Source organism: Myotis nattereri, assembly GCF_964212035.1.
Source record: "Myotis nattereri genome assembly, chromosome: 18".
In the NCBI taxonomy this organism is placed as follows: domain Eukaryota; kingdom Metazoa; phylum Chordata; class Mammalia; order Chiroptera; family Vespertilionidae; genus Myotis; species Myotis nattereri.
This window is the reverse complement of record NC_138093.1, coordinates 7,954,136-7,967,326: the sequence shown is the minus strand read 5'-3', so window position 1 is coordinate 7,967,326 and position 13,191 is coordinate 7,954,136.

The window sequence follows — 13,191 nt, the reverse complement described above, 5'->3', positions numbered from 1 at the left end:
CTTAATTTAGTCAAAGTCTGAGCAGCACAGGCATTTCCCACATATCATGTTGATATTTGGTAGTTTATGACTTTGTGAGGTTTGCGTCATTTCAATAGCCTCTCCCTGTTTCAGATTGGAGCCTATGACCAGCAGATATGGGAGAAGTCGATCGAACAGACTCAGATTAAGGTAAAGTGATTTCTCGGATCCTCGCTTTGTTTTGCGGCGTTAATGTGAAGCGTGGATTGCACTGGTCCATCAGGTATGGCTTTCTTTAGTGTTTGAAGTTTGTAAGGCAGACAACACTGCAAGCAGCGTGGGAAATGACGGTTCGCGTTTGGCCTCAGTACCGGGGATGAGAAAGAAGTGGTTGGTCTGTGATGAACCAGAAAACAAATGTCCCGTATTCAATGGGGCTGTGGCTTTTTCACTCTGCCCCGCTTTGCTTTGTGCCAGTATAGGCCCACTATTGACAGAGCTTCTGCGTTTTCAAGAGAAGCTGGGAATGTGTATTTTTATATGAAATATCTGGACTTTCTAGACCTGTGCCTCCTCCCTCGTCTTCCCTCCCCTCTTTTTCCCTTCCCTCCCCCTCCTCCTTCTCTTCCTCTTCCCCTCCAAGCCAAATAAAATACATCTGTGGCCGGAATCACCTTTTCAATTACGGGTTTCGAGTAAACTTTTTTCTACAGTGCTGTTAGAACCGAGCAAATTCTTGGGGTTATTTCATGCTAACTAAGCAACCAACACTGATGTGGGATTCAGAGTGCCAGCTTATCTATACTAATAAAAGGGTAATATTCGAATTAGGGCGGATGTCTTCTAGACAAAGCCACAGCCACGGCAGCTGCGAAGGGCCCAGGCTCAGGCCAGCAGTGGCAGCAGCAGTGGGGTAACGGGGGCGGCGCCTTCCCCTGATCCGCCAGGTCTCCTTCTGCAGAGGGAGGCCAGCTTGGGTCAGGGGCTGAGGCAGAGGTGGTTAGGGGTGATCAGGCCGGCAGGGGAGCAAGTTAGGTGTGATCAGGCCGGCAGGGGAGCAAGTTAGGGGTGATCAGGCAGGCAGGGGAGCAAGTTAGGGGTGATCAGGCAGGCAGGGGAGCAAGTTAGGGGTGATCAGGCAGGGGGCAAGGTAGGGGCGATCAGGCAGGCAAGCAGGTAGAAGGGTTAGAGGTGATCAGGCAGGCAGGCAGAAGGGTTAGGGGCGATTAGGCAGGCAGGCAGGTGAGCGATTAGGAACCAGTGGTCCCGGATTGCGAGAGGGATATCTGCTGGTTTAGGCCATAGGATTTTCATGCACCGGATTTCATGCACCGGGCCTCTTAGTTAATTTATAATAGGGGAGGGGGCATTACACATTCGACTGTGCCAAAGTCAGAGTTGTGGGGTCAGCATGGATGGGGGCTGGAAGGATGGTACAGATTAGTCATGGGAAGGCGGCTTGGTGCCACCTGGAACTGGATAGTCTTGAAATGTGGGAAAGCCTAAACGCCAGCCCTGCCCTAAAGAATGTCTGTCTGTGTCTGTCTCTCTCTCTCTCTCTCTCTCTCTCTCTCTCTCTCTCTCTCTCTCTCGACTTTAATACTTAAACCTGCAGTCAAGGTCTCACTTCCTTGGAAAGTGCCGAGTAAGGGCTGCGGATTCGTGGTTTTGGACCTTTTTAAAGATTTGCTACAGACCCTCTACTAACGTTTCTAAAAAAATACGCGTGTGTGGGTGTAACAGTTTAATAGTTTGTTCTGTTTACCTGCGTCGCAGTGGTTGGCCTGGGACATGCATATCTCTGGTGAAGGACATTTAATCAACACGTTTAGGGTGCATTCTGGTTATAGACCCGTCAACCAGAAAGTTGTTTGAACTACATGGTGCTTGGCTACCTTCACAATGTTGTCCAGTCCTTGATTTTTTTAAGTTAATGGGAGATGGGGTGAGGATGATTAAATTCCCAAATTTCATTTTGCCACCTTTCAGTCCTCTCCTGTTACTCCTCTGTGAGCAGCTAAGAAGTATGGCTAGTGTGCGGGGTGCAAGGGAAAGGGCGCGGAACTGGGCGTTCATCTCCTTGGTGATCTCTAGCTGCATCTGGCGCACGCGATATGCTTTGTCGGGGGTTCGGTTTCTTTATCCTTTAAAGGATTTCACTTACTACCGTAGAATTCCCTTGTTGAGTGTTTCCTTCCCACGTCCCGCGTGGGTCAGGGTTCAGGAACTGGAGGCAGAGCCGCACACAAATGAAAATGAAGACGAGAGATAATTTGAAATATTGGGGGGCCAGGCGGGCAAGTCCAACTCAAGGGGAAGGACTTCCTCCCGTGCTCAGGCCTCACCAAGCTTTTATTGATCTGGGATGCACCCATAGCATAGCCCTTAGGCAGGTGACCCCTGGCAACAGGCAGACTAGCCCATCAGCAAGGATTTACGTAATAATAAATGGGGGAGTAGTTTCAGCTACCACTGTCTGGACAAACAGAGGTGGCGCCCAGCTCCAACCTTTGCTAGGGCTTCAAAGGCACCCAGCCTTGGGGCGAGGGGGGAGGGGGAGGGGGGGTGTGAGGGTTCTCTGTCTATGTTTATCAGATAGTGAAGACAATAAACTGTTTCCCACATTCCCTTACCTCCCTCCTTTCCCTACCCAGTTTAAACATTTCCTCAACATCTACTTCCAAGCCATTGTGCACATACCTTCCTTCTAGTTCTCTGATCAAGGTTATTTGTTGATCTGTGCATCTTCATAGGCCTCAAGGGCGGGCATTGTATCTGCTCACGCGGTAACACATCTTGGTTCATAATAGGAACTCAGTGTCTGTTGTTGCATTTAATTGAACCTCATCTGTTATGTATATTTTTATTCATTGTTCTCTCATAAGGTAATCTAAGAACTCCTTAATGTATGACTTTTCATTTAGTAGCAATGGAAATAATACAATTAAAGACAACGCTAAACAAGTGCCAATATGTCCTAGGTGCTAAGGATACTGGTACACTCACTATGACAGACATGGCTCTTGCCTTCATGAATTCTACAGTCTAATGGTGGTAGGAGAAAAGCCTTTTTAGAAGTTTAAAATTGACCAAAATATGGGATACAAAGTAGTATTTAATGTAATTTAAAAATAGATTACACACAACCCTGGGTGGTTAGATTCCCAGTCAAGGGCACGTACCTGGGTTGCAGGTTCAATCCGGCCCACGATCGGGGCACATGAAGGAGGCAACCAATCCATGTGCCTCTCTCACATTGATGTTTTCCCCTCTCTCTCTCTCTCTCCCTCCCTCTCCCTCTCCCCCTCCCTCCCTCTCTCTCTCTCCCCCTCTCTGTTTTCCTCCTTTCCACTCTAAAAAATCAATGGAACAAAATATCCTCCTGTGAGGATTAATAACAACAACAAATAGATTACACAAGTATAAATATTTTGAAAATAAATATAAATATTTTGAAAACAAATAAAAAAGGAAATAAAAAACAAAATAATAATATCAGATCACAGTACGATAAAATTAAAAATTACATAATAAAATATAATTCAAAATTGTAAAAGATATAAATTAAAAAAAATCTTACCTTGAATCATGGAAAGTGGTATGAACTCCTCCACAAACAATTATTGAGCTGCTGTGTTTAAGGCATTCTGCTAGGTGATGAGCACAAGAGAAAGTATTTACAAATGGAAGTAAAGGGAAGAGCAAGAAGTCCAGTCTGATTAGAGATAAGGTTTGTAGATGAGATGAGAGGATATAAGCCAGTTTGAAGCTGACTCGCTTGTTTTACTGAGAACTTTAGATACTATTCTGTAGAAGATGGAAAATTTTTTATGGCTTTTGAGTAGAGAAAGGTTACATCCTCTCTGTACTTTTGAAGGGTAGAAGTCATATAGGTATAATAAAATCTACAGAATATTTCCCCAGTAATACTTGATGAAATTATATCACTCAAAATGTATGTGTGTGTGCGTATATTTTAGCAGCCATATATATATGTGTGTGTGTGTATATGTGTGTGTGTGTGTGTGTGTGTGTGTGTGTATATATATATATATATATATATATATATATATATATATATATACATTCCCACATTCCCTTACCTCCCTCCTTTCCCTACCCAGTTTAAACATTTCCTCAACATCTACTTCCAAGCCATTGTGCACATACCTTCCTTCTAGTTCTCTGATCAAGGTTATTTGTTGATCTGTGCATCTTCATAGGCCTCAAGGGCGGGCATTGTATTTGCTCACTCGGTAACACATCTTGGTTCATAATAGGAACTCAGTGTCTGTTGTTGCATTTAATTGAACCTCATCTGTTATGCATATTTTTATTCATTGTTCTCTCATAAGGTAATCTAATATATATACACACTAGAGTCCCGGTGCACAAAAATTTGTGCACTCGGGGGAAGGGGGCGTCCCTCAGACCGGCCTGTGCCCTCTTGCAGTCTGGGACCCCTTGGGTCTTACTTTGTTGGTCAATTCATCAAAATGTCTATATTAACAAAAGAATGTCTAGAGTCTAGACTGACCGAGAAGAAGGAGTACAATGATTTAAGTTCATATATGAAAAATCCAGAGAAAGAAAAGAGTAAGTCAAAGTAAAGAAGGGGAAGAAATGCCAAATATAAAACTGAAACAGTCACTATGAATTCTTCATTTAACAATATTTGTTGAGTACATACCTACCATAGGTCAGGCAGGAGGCTGTGTACTTGGTGTAACTAATAATGAGCAAAAAACACTCAGTACTTTTATTTTCATGGAGCTTACAATAAACTGGGAGAGAAACAGATAAAATAATAGTAATGAGTAAAAATTACTGTGAAAGAAAATGTTCCAAAACTTGAATGTGTTGATGGTTGTACAACTCTATAAACTTATTAGAAATCTACCTAATTAATTACTAAAACTGTACAATTAAAAAAATGGATATTTTATAGTGTATACATTATACCTCAACATAGCTACTTTCTTCAGTCATCAATAGAAAAAAATAGGATACATCATAATGTTGTATACAAGAAAGTCATACATATTCCCCATGAAAATTGTCTCCTAAAATTTCTTTTTCTTTTAAAAAAAAAAAATATATATATATTTTTTTTTACAGAGAGGAAGGGAGAGGAAGAGGGATAGAGAGTTAGAAACATCGATCAGCTGCCTCCTGCACACTCCCTACTGGGGATGTGCCCGCAACCAAGATACCTGCCCTTGACCAGGATCGAAACTGGGACCCTTGAGTCCGCAGGCTGATGCTCTATCCACTGAGCCAAACCGGTTAGGGCAGTACCTATGTTTTCTTCTATTTAATTTATCATTTCAGATCTTATATTTAGGTTTTGGTCCATTTTGAATTAATTTTTGTGCATGGCGACAACTGTAATCTAGTTTCATTCTTTTACATGTTGCTTTCCAGTTTTCCCAGCACCACTTACTGAAGAGGCTTTCTTTTCTCCATTGGGTGTTTCTGGCTCCTTTCTCAAAAATTACCTGCCTGTACTCCTGTTGCTTTATTTCTGGGCTCTGAATTCTGTTCCATTGATCTGTGCGTCTGTTTTTTGGCCAATCCCAGGCTGTTTGGATTATCGTAGCTCTGTAGTATAATTTGAAGTCAGGTAGTGTGATACCTCCAGTTTCATTCTTTTTTCTCAGGATTGCTTTGGCTTTTCGGGGTCTTTTGTGATTGGTTACATACAAATCTGATGATTTCTCATTCTATTTCTTTAAGAAATGACACTGGGATTTTGGTGGGGATTGCATTGTATCTGAATATTGCCTTGGGTAATATGGCCAAATCATATACAGAAATAAAGAGTCAAAATTCCATTTACTAATACTCCAAAAATGGAAAATATATTAAATGAAATTACCTGAATGATAAGATAGACATATGGAATATGTTTGAGGTAGATTAATAGTTATAGAAGTAAATATGCATGTTGATAGGTGGGTGGGTATCCCAATGTCCCGTGAGAAGATGGCTGTGTGGTCATGTGACTTGCAGTCCTTCAGGTGGGAGGAGAATTCTTCCCACAGACTTCAGGCTTGGTGAGTGGCAGGAGAGCCGAATGGTCCTGTCCCTTCTCTTGTCTTTCCTGTTCACTGAGGAGCTAGAGGGCTCACGTTGTGGCTTCGTCTCATGCCGATCTACATTTCCAATGACCAGAACTTCTGGATTCTGCCTTCTAATACCTTCGGAGATAACACGTTACCCAGTTCATGTTCCCAATGACCCGGCCTGGCCGCCTCTGCTGAGCACAGTGGGCTCTGCGTGCTCCCTGCGTATCGGCTGCATCTGAGCAGTTTGATGAGCAGCCGCCGAGTGGGGGTGGCTGCCCGAGACCGCGGAGCCCACGGCGCCCACGGAGCCCACGGGCCTGACATCGCCTGCCCTTCCAGGTAAAACTTGGCGACGCTGATCTGGCGACTGGGGCAGCTTTTTCAGTTTCCTCTGCCTCTGTCTCCCCTCGCCCCTCATCCTCACCGAAGCAGGCTTGTTGTGATCTTGTTCATGTTCCCACACAAACCCGGCTGTCTTTCTCGTATTTGAAACTGTTCTCTGACTTCCTAGTGTCCTTCCGGCAAACTCACATTCCCAGCTTGATGGTATCTCCGCTTGTTGACGTTCCTGCAGCTTGCGTCATGCTGTGTCCCGTTTCTTATGCTCTCCTCGAGTCCCCGCTGCCACACGTGCCCATGTCCATCCTGGCAAATTCGTGTCCATCCTCCGGGCCTCAGGTTAGACCTTTCCCTTTGGGAACCTTCCTGGGACTTTAAATCTGAGTCAGATCGCGTTCCTCGTGCTGGCCTCGCCTTGCCGCCATCCTCTTGTTCACTGTGTGCCCTCAGTCAGCGGCGACTTCCTTTTCTGTGCCTGGCTCTAGAGCAGTTTGATTCTTTTCATGGCAATGCAGTGGCAATTTCAGACGCTGAGAGGTCGAGCTGTATGGCAGGGCTTACCGATCTTTTATTCCCTGTTAAATAGAGTCCGTGAGGGCGGTCGCCCCCATGCTTTCATCCCCCTGCTAAAGGTAGGACTACATCGGTCAATCGTTGCAGTTATGCTGGGGGTATTAACTTAAAAACGAAAGGCCGGCCCTAGCCGGTTTGGCTCAATGGATAGAGCATAGGCCTGTGGACTGAAAGGTCCCGGGTTTGATTCCGGTCAAGGGCACATGCCTGGGTAGTGGGCTCGACCCCCAGTAAGGGGCGTGCAGGAGGCAACCGATCAGCGATTTCTCTCTCATCATTGATGTTTCAATCTCTCCCTCCCTCTCTCTTCCTCTCTGAAATCAATAAAAATATTTGGAAAAAAACACACATGAAAAGCCAAGATGAAAGGCAACAGCATTTATTTCAGATTTTATAAAAGCATAGCTAGTCGGGAGGCGCGGATTCAGGCAGAAGCCTGACGAGTGTCCCAATCAGGAGGCAGAGGCAGGGGCACTTATGAGAACGGGAAGGGGACGAGTACACAGTGGAAGGCAGGCGTTTCTGCAGGTGCAGACAGCTCATTAGTGATGCTAATTCTAAACTGTTTCCTTTCAGTCCTCTAGTCACATTACCTGCTTCCTTGTTATCCTTGCAAACAGTTCCTTTAGGGCACAATGTTGTTGAGGCCCAGCCCAAAGGTTGCTGCCAGTCCGAACGTCTCAGAGGTTGGAGGAGTAAGACGGGCAAGGCAGTTGCTCTGGGGTGGCAGCTGCGACCCCATTCATATTATTTGTTTAAACGGGCAGGTGAGAGAGGGCTGACAGCCTTCGAAGATGGAGCCGTGGTAACACTGCTGTCTTCCCAGCTCCAGTGGAGTGTCTGGCACGTGGGAGACACACCTTGAATATTTGTTGATGGAATGAACGAGCGAATGTGTTTCTGTTGCTAAGGGAGCTTTTCACAGTTTGGTATTTATCGCTGGTCCATGCTCGTTTTCATTTGATAACATAGGTGAAAAGTCTAGAAAGGACCAGCTCCTTTAAGGGGCGTGAGGAGTAAGCTCTCCAGTTAGAGGGAGTCAGAGATAGAGACCAGGAAACGGCAGTTACCTTTGCATTTCAAAGGGCTTTTCTTTACTCCTGTTTCTGTTCCCTCCCAGGGCTTCAAAAACAAACCAAAAAAGATGGGCCACATAAAGGCAGACTTGATTGACGTTGACTTAATCCGAGGTGAGTTTGAAATTGGGTTGGTTTCTCGTGTGTATTATTACTTCATGCGGTACTAAAGGTTACTTTTAGCTATCGTCTCTATGTGAGAATGTACTTAAATTTCCCAAAGTAATCTCACCTCACCGTTCAGGCATTAGCATCCCCCTCCCCCTTTGCTTAAGTCCCGCGTGGCTACACAAATTACATGGTTTTCCACATGAGTCAAGAGGGAGAGATGAACTTATAATTAAGACACATATGCAGCATGGTATAACATTCAGGTGAGCCTGACTCATTTTGAGCGTGTGTCCTCATGATTGAGGCAAGAAGTTATTACGTCTAAGAGGATTCTTTTTATTCGGCTATATGCTGACTTTTTTATGTGCTGATTTTTGCTCTCACCTGTTTATCATACAGTGTTACAAGTGGGCATCAGTGTACAGTGTATGCAAATGCTTGATGTTTTGTCTTATTATACATTTAAAGGCTCAACATTTGCCAAAGCCAAACCTGAAATTCCGTGGACATCTCTGACGCGGAAGGGGCTCGTTCGAGTGGTGTTTTTCCCGTTGTTCAGCAACTGGTGGATTCAGGTTACCTCTTTAAAAATCTTTGTTTGGCTGCTACTGCTTTACCTCATGCAAGGTAATTGGAGGAATTGGAACAAGTTATGCCCACTTCTTTTTGCTGTTTTTGCTGTTAGATGGTACAGACCTTACTGTGCTTACATTGACCCTTTCATTTGGTGGTTGAAAGTGCAAAGAAATGAAGGGACGTGTAGGGACATACAGCGTTTGGAGATCATCTTAAAATTATTTGCTCGGAGAGCGCAGACACAATAGTCTAACTTGCCTCTCCCCACCTGCCTCCCCGCCAGGCCTCTCGGCCTCTTCCTCGGTCTGGCACTGAGCACAGGGTCACCTCCAGGTGGGATCCCCATTCTCCTCTCACCTCTGGACATTCTCAAGCCCCGTTGCTTTAAATATAATGGATATAATGGATACACTGATGGTTCTCAAATGTGTGTCTTCACATCCCTCTGCTGAGCTTCAGACTCCAAATGACATTGCTGGCCTGACATTTCCGTGGAGATGTAACAGGGGTCTTGAACTTAGGTTCAAAATGGAACTCTAGATTTTTTATCCAAAAACTTTTTATTTTTTTTTGTACAAGCTTGTTCCTTTTTAGGACTTGCATTTCATTAAATGATGTCATCAACCACCCAGTTTTCAGTTTTCAAGTGAAATATTAACTTTCTAGTCTTCCCTGCCATCAGCTCTCACCTCCAGCCTGTCACCAAGCCTGTAAGTTCAGCCTCCGAAACACATCTTGACTCTATTTATCTGTCTCGAGCCATCGCCGTCCCCAGCACCGGCGTCCCTCTGCCCAGGCCGCTGGAGTCCGTCTGCTCTGAGTCTTCTTCCTACCAGCCGTTCCCGTCACAGCACGTGGAGGAATCTTTTAACACAGGAACCATATCCTGTCCTTTTCCTGCTGGAAACCCTCTAGTCTAGTGATTCCTCACTGCCTCTAAAATAAAATCAATCCCAGCTCCTCACCGTGGCCCGCCACGCCCCACGTGACCTGTTCCTGCTGACCGCTGGACGTCATGTCTTACTGCTCTCCTCCGTGCTCACTCTCCACGCAATGGCCTTTTTTTCTGTCCCTCACACAGAGCTTTTCACTCTGAAACAACCCTAAGGCTTTTCACGGGGCTGTCTTTTTTCTGTCCTTAAGTTCTCAGCTCAGATGGAAGCTGTCACTTCCACAGAGAGGCCGTCCTCTCTCTGCTTCCTAATCAGCCCCCCTCCCCCAGTCCCGGCCGCAGGGATCCATTCTCCTTTGCCTGTTACACAGCACCGCCCGGTGTTTCGCCCTCCTCACCCTGTGCAGGGACCAGGCTGTCCTCTTTGGCACTCTGTGGCCACTGCCGACCGGGATGCCTTCTGCAGGAGGGCAGTGGACACTGGTTGTCCCTGTGCAAAAAGACACGGGTTCGCACAGAGCAGTGGCGGTCGGGTTGGGTGAAAGGATTGAGAGGCATTTTTGTGTTTGTTATGTTGGTTTTTTTGAATTAAGTTATAAAAATGACAAAACTATCTGAATTTACAAACCTGTAAGTTTCATTTTCTAAAGGCATGACAGTGCTGCCCAGTGGGATTTCTGTGCCGATGGAAATGTTCTGCACCCACAGTGCCCAGCACAGCAACTGCCGGCCATGTGGCTACTGGTGCTCGAAATGTAGTTAGTGTGAATAAGGACCTGAGTTTTAAATTTTATTTCACTGTGATGAAGTCTTCATAACTATCATTTTTTTTTTTTTTTTTTATATATATATTTTTTATTGATTAAGATATTACATATGTGTACCCTCTACCCCCCCCTCCCCCCGCTCATCCCCTCACCTCCCCGTTGTCCGTGTCCATTGGTTAGGCCTATATGCTTGCATATAAGTCCTTTGGTTGATCTTTCCCCCTTGCCCCCACCCTCCCCTACCTTCCCTCCAAGGCCCAACAGTCCAATCAAAGCCTCTCCGTCTCTGGATCAGTCCTTGTTCATCAGTTTATGTTGTTCATTATATTCCACAAATAAGTGAGATCTTGTGGTATTTATCCGCTCTCCAGTTCCATCCATGCTGTGGCAAATGGTAAGAGTTCCTTTTTCTTCTTCCTCTTCTTAAAGAATACCTTTCAGCATTTCATATAATGCTGGTTTGGTGGTGATGAACTCCTTTAGCTTTTTCTTATCCGTGAAGCTCTTTATCTGACCTTCCATTCTGAATGATAGCTTTGCTGGATAAAGTAATCTTGGTTGCAGGTTCTTGCTATTCATCTCTTTGAATATTTCTTGCCACTCTCTTCTGGCCTGCATGGTTTCTGTTGAGAAATCAGCTGACAGTCGGATGGGTACTCCCTTGTAGGTAACTGACTGTCTTTCTCTTGCTGCTTTTAAGATTTTCTCTTTATCTTTTGCTCTTGGCATTTTAATTATGATGTGTCTTGGTGTGGTCCTCTTTGGGTTCCTTTTGTTTGGGGTTCTCTGCGCTTCCTGGACTTGTAAGTCCATTTCTTTCACCAGGTGGGGGAAGTTTTCTGTCATTATTTCTTTGAAAAGGTTTTCAATATCTTGCCCTCTCTCTCCTTCTGGTACCCCTATAATTCTGATGTTGGTACGCTTGAAGTTGTCCCAGAGGTTCCTTACACTATCTTCGTATTTTTTGAATCTCTTTTCTTTTTTCTTTTTCGGTTGGGTATTTTTTGTTTCTTTGCATTTCAAATCTTTGACTTGATTCTTGGGATCCTCTTGTCTGCTGTTGGATCTCTGTAAATTATTCTTTATTTCAGTCAGTGTATGCTTAATTTCTAGTTGGTCCTTTTTCATGACCTCCATGGTCTCACTATACTCCTTGAGGGATTTATTAAATTTATCGGCGGTTTCCATAAAATTCTTGAAAAACCTTATAAACGTGGCCTTGAACTCTATATCCAGTCGTCTGGCCTCCTCCGTTTCTGCCAATTGTGACCTGTTTCTTTGTCTCCGCATTTTGGCTGCTTCCCTGTGTTGATAGAGTGGTCCTGCGCGCCAGGTGTCCTGTAGGGCCCAGTGGCTCAGCCTCCCCAGTTACCTGGGGTGGACACTCTTGGTGCACTCTTGGTGCCTTGGTTGTTGTAGGATCACTGGGAGGAATTGACCTCCAGTCCAATTGGCTGTGGGAAGCAGCTGTGTCTGAAGTGGGAGAATGGTCCCCCTCTGACCACTGGGTACAGTGGCTCCTGGATCTAAGGAGGTGCTAATTCAGCCCCTGCCTGAGGCCACACAGCCGGAGCCACGGAGAGGCTCAGCTGTGAAGCAATGCAAGCCGCTGCGGGGCCTTGGGCCTTCTCTTGGAAGTTCTGGGTCTGCTTGGCTGGGCTGTAGTTAGGTACATTCACATGCAAAAGCCTCTGCCGCAGCCTGGGTGGGGCGGGGTCTCAGGGAGTCAAAAGAGGCGGAGAAAGACGCTATGGCTGATTCTCCGCGCCCGGAGTCGCGCGTCTCAGTGTCCCGGTAACGGCTGCAAGCACCTCTGAGAGAAATCCGCCCCTCAAGTTCCGCCCGCTGCCGCCTGACAGAGTCGCCTCTCCCCGTATGAGACCTGGGTCCCCAGAGACTTCCCGGAACCGGAGTTCAGAGCAGTCGGGAGCTTGTGATTCAAAAAGACAGCCGCGTCCTCAGGTGCCACCCCCTTTCCGCGCGCGCGCGCGCGCGCGCGAGCCGCCGCCGTACCTCTGCACTCAGCCTCCGCAGCTCCCCTGGCTCTCAGCGTGCTTTTCTTTTCTTCTAGTTGTAGAAATTACACTCAGCCAGCCTTCCTGTTGTTTTGGACGATGTTTGCTCCGTCCTTTGGGATAATTTTCAATTGTTGTGGGAAGCGACTATTTCCCAGTGTTTATCTATGCCGCCATCTTGGTTTCTCTCCATAACTATCATTTTAATGGTTGTATAATATTCCATTATGGGCATAAACTCATTTTAATGTCTTTTTTGTTGTTGTTGTTAATCCTCACCCGAGGATATTTTTCTGTTGATTTTTAGGGAGAGTGAAGAGAGAGGGAAAGACAGAGAGAAACATCAATGTGAGAGAGAAACATCGATTGGTTGCCTCCTGCTCTAGCCCTGACCAGGGCCTGGGCCGGGGAGGAGCCTGCAACTGAGGTACGTGCCCTTGGCCGGAATCAAACCCGGGTCCCTTTGGTCTGCAGGCCAATGCTCTATCCACTGAACCAAACTGGCTAGGGCTCATTTTAATGTATTTGTAATAGTCGGTCATATGGATTTACCATATATGCCTTCTTATAGTTGCTCAGTAATCCATTATATAAAATTTTATAGATCCATAATTTACATAACTGTTTCCAAATTGTGAGCATTTAGGTTGTTTCTGATTTTTTTCTTTTAATACCACCATGAACAAAGTTTTCCATATTTTATGTTATTTCTTTAGCACTTATTCTCTGACCCAGAATTGACAGACCGAAGGGTGTCAGCATTTTAAGGATTTTAGTACATACTGAGTTAGGCACAAGCAGGTTTACAGTTGT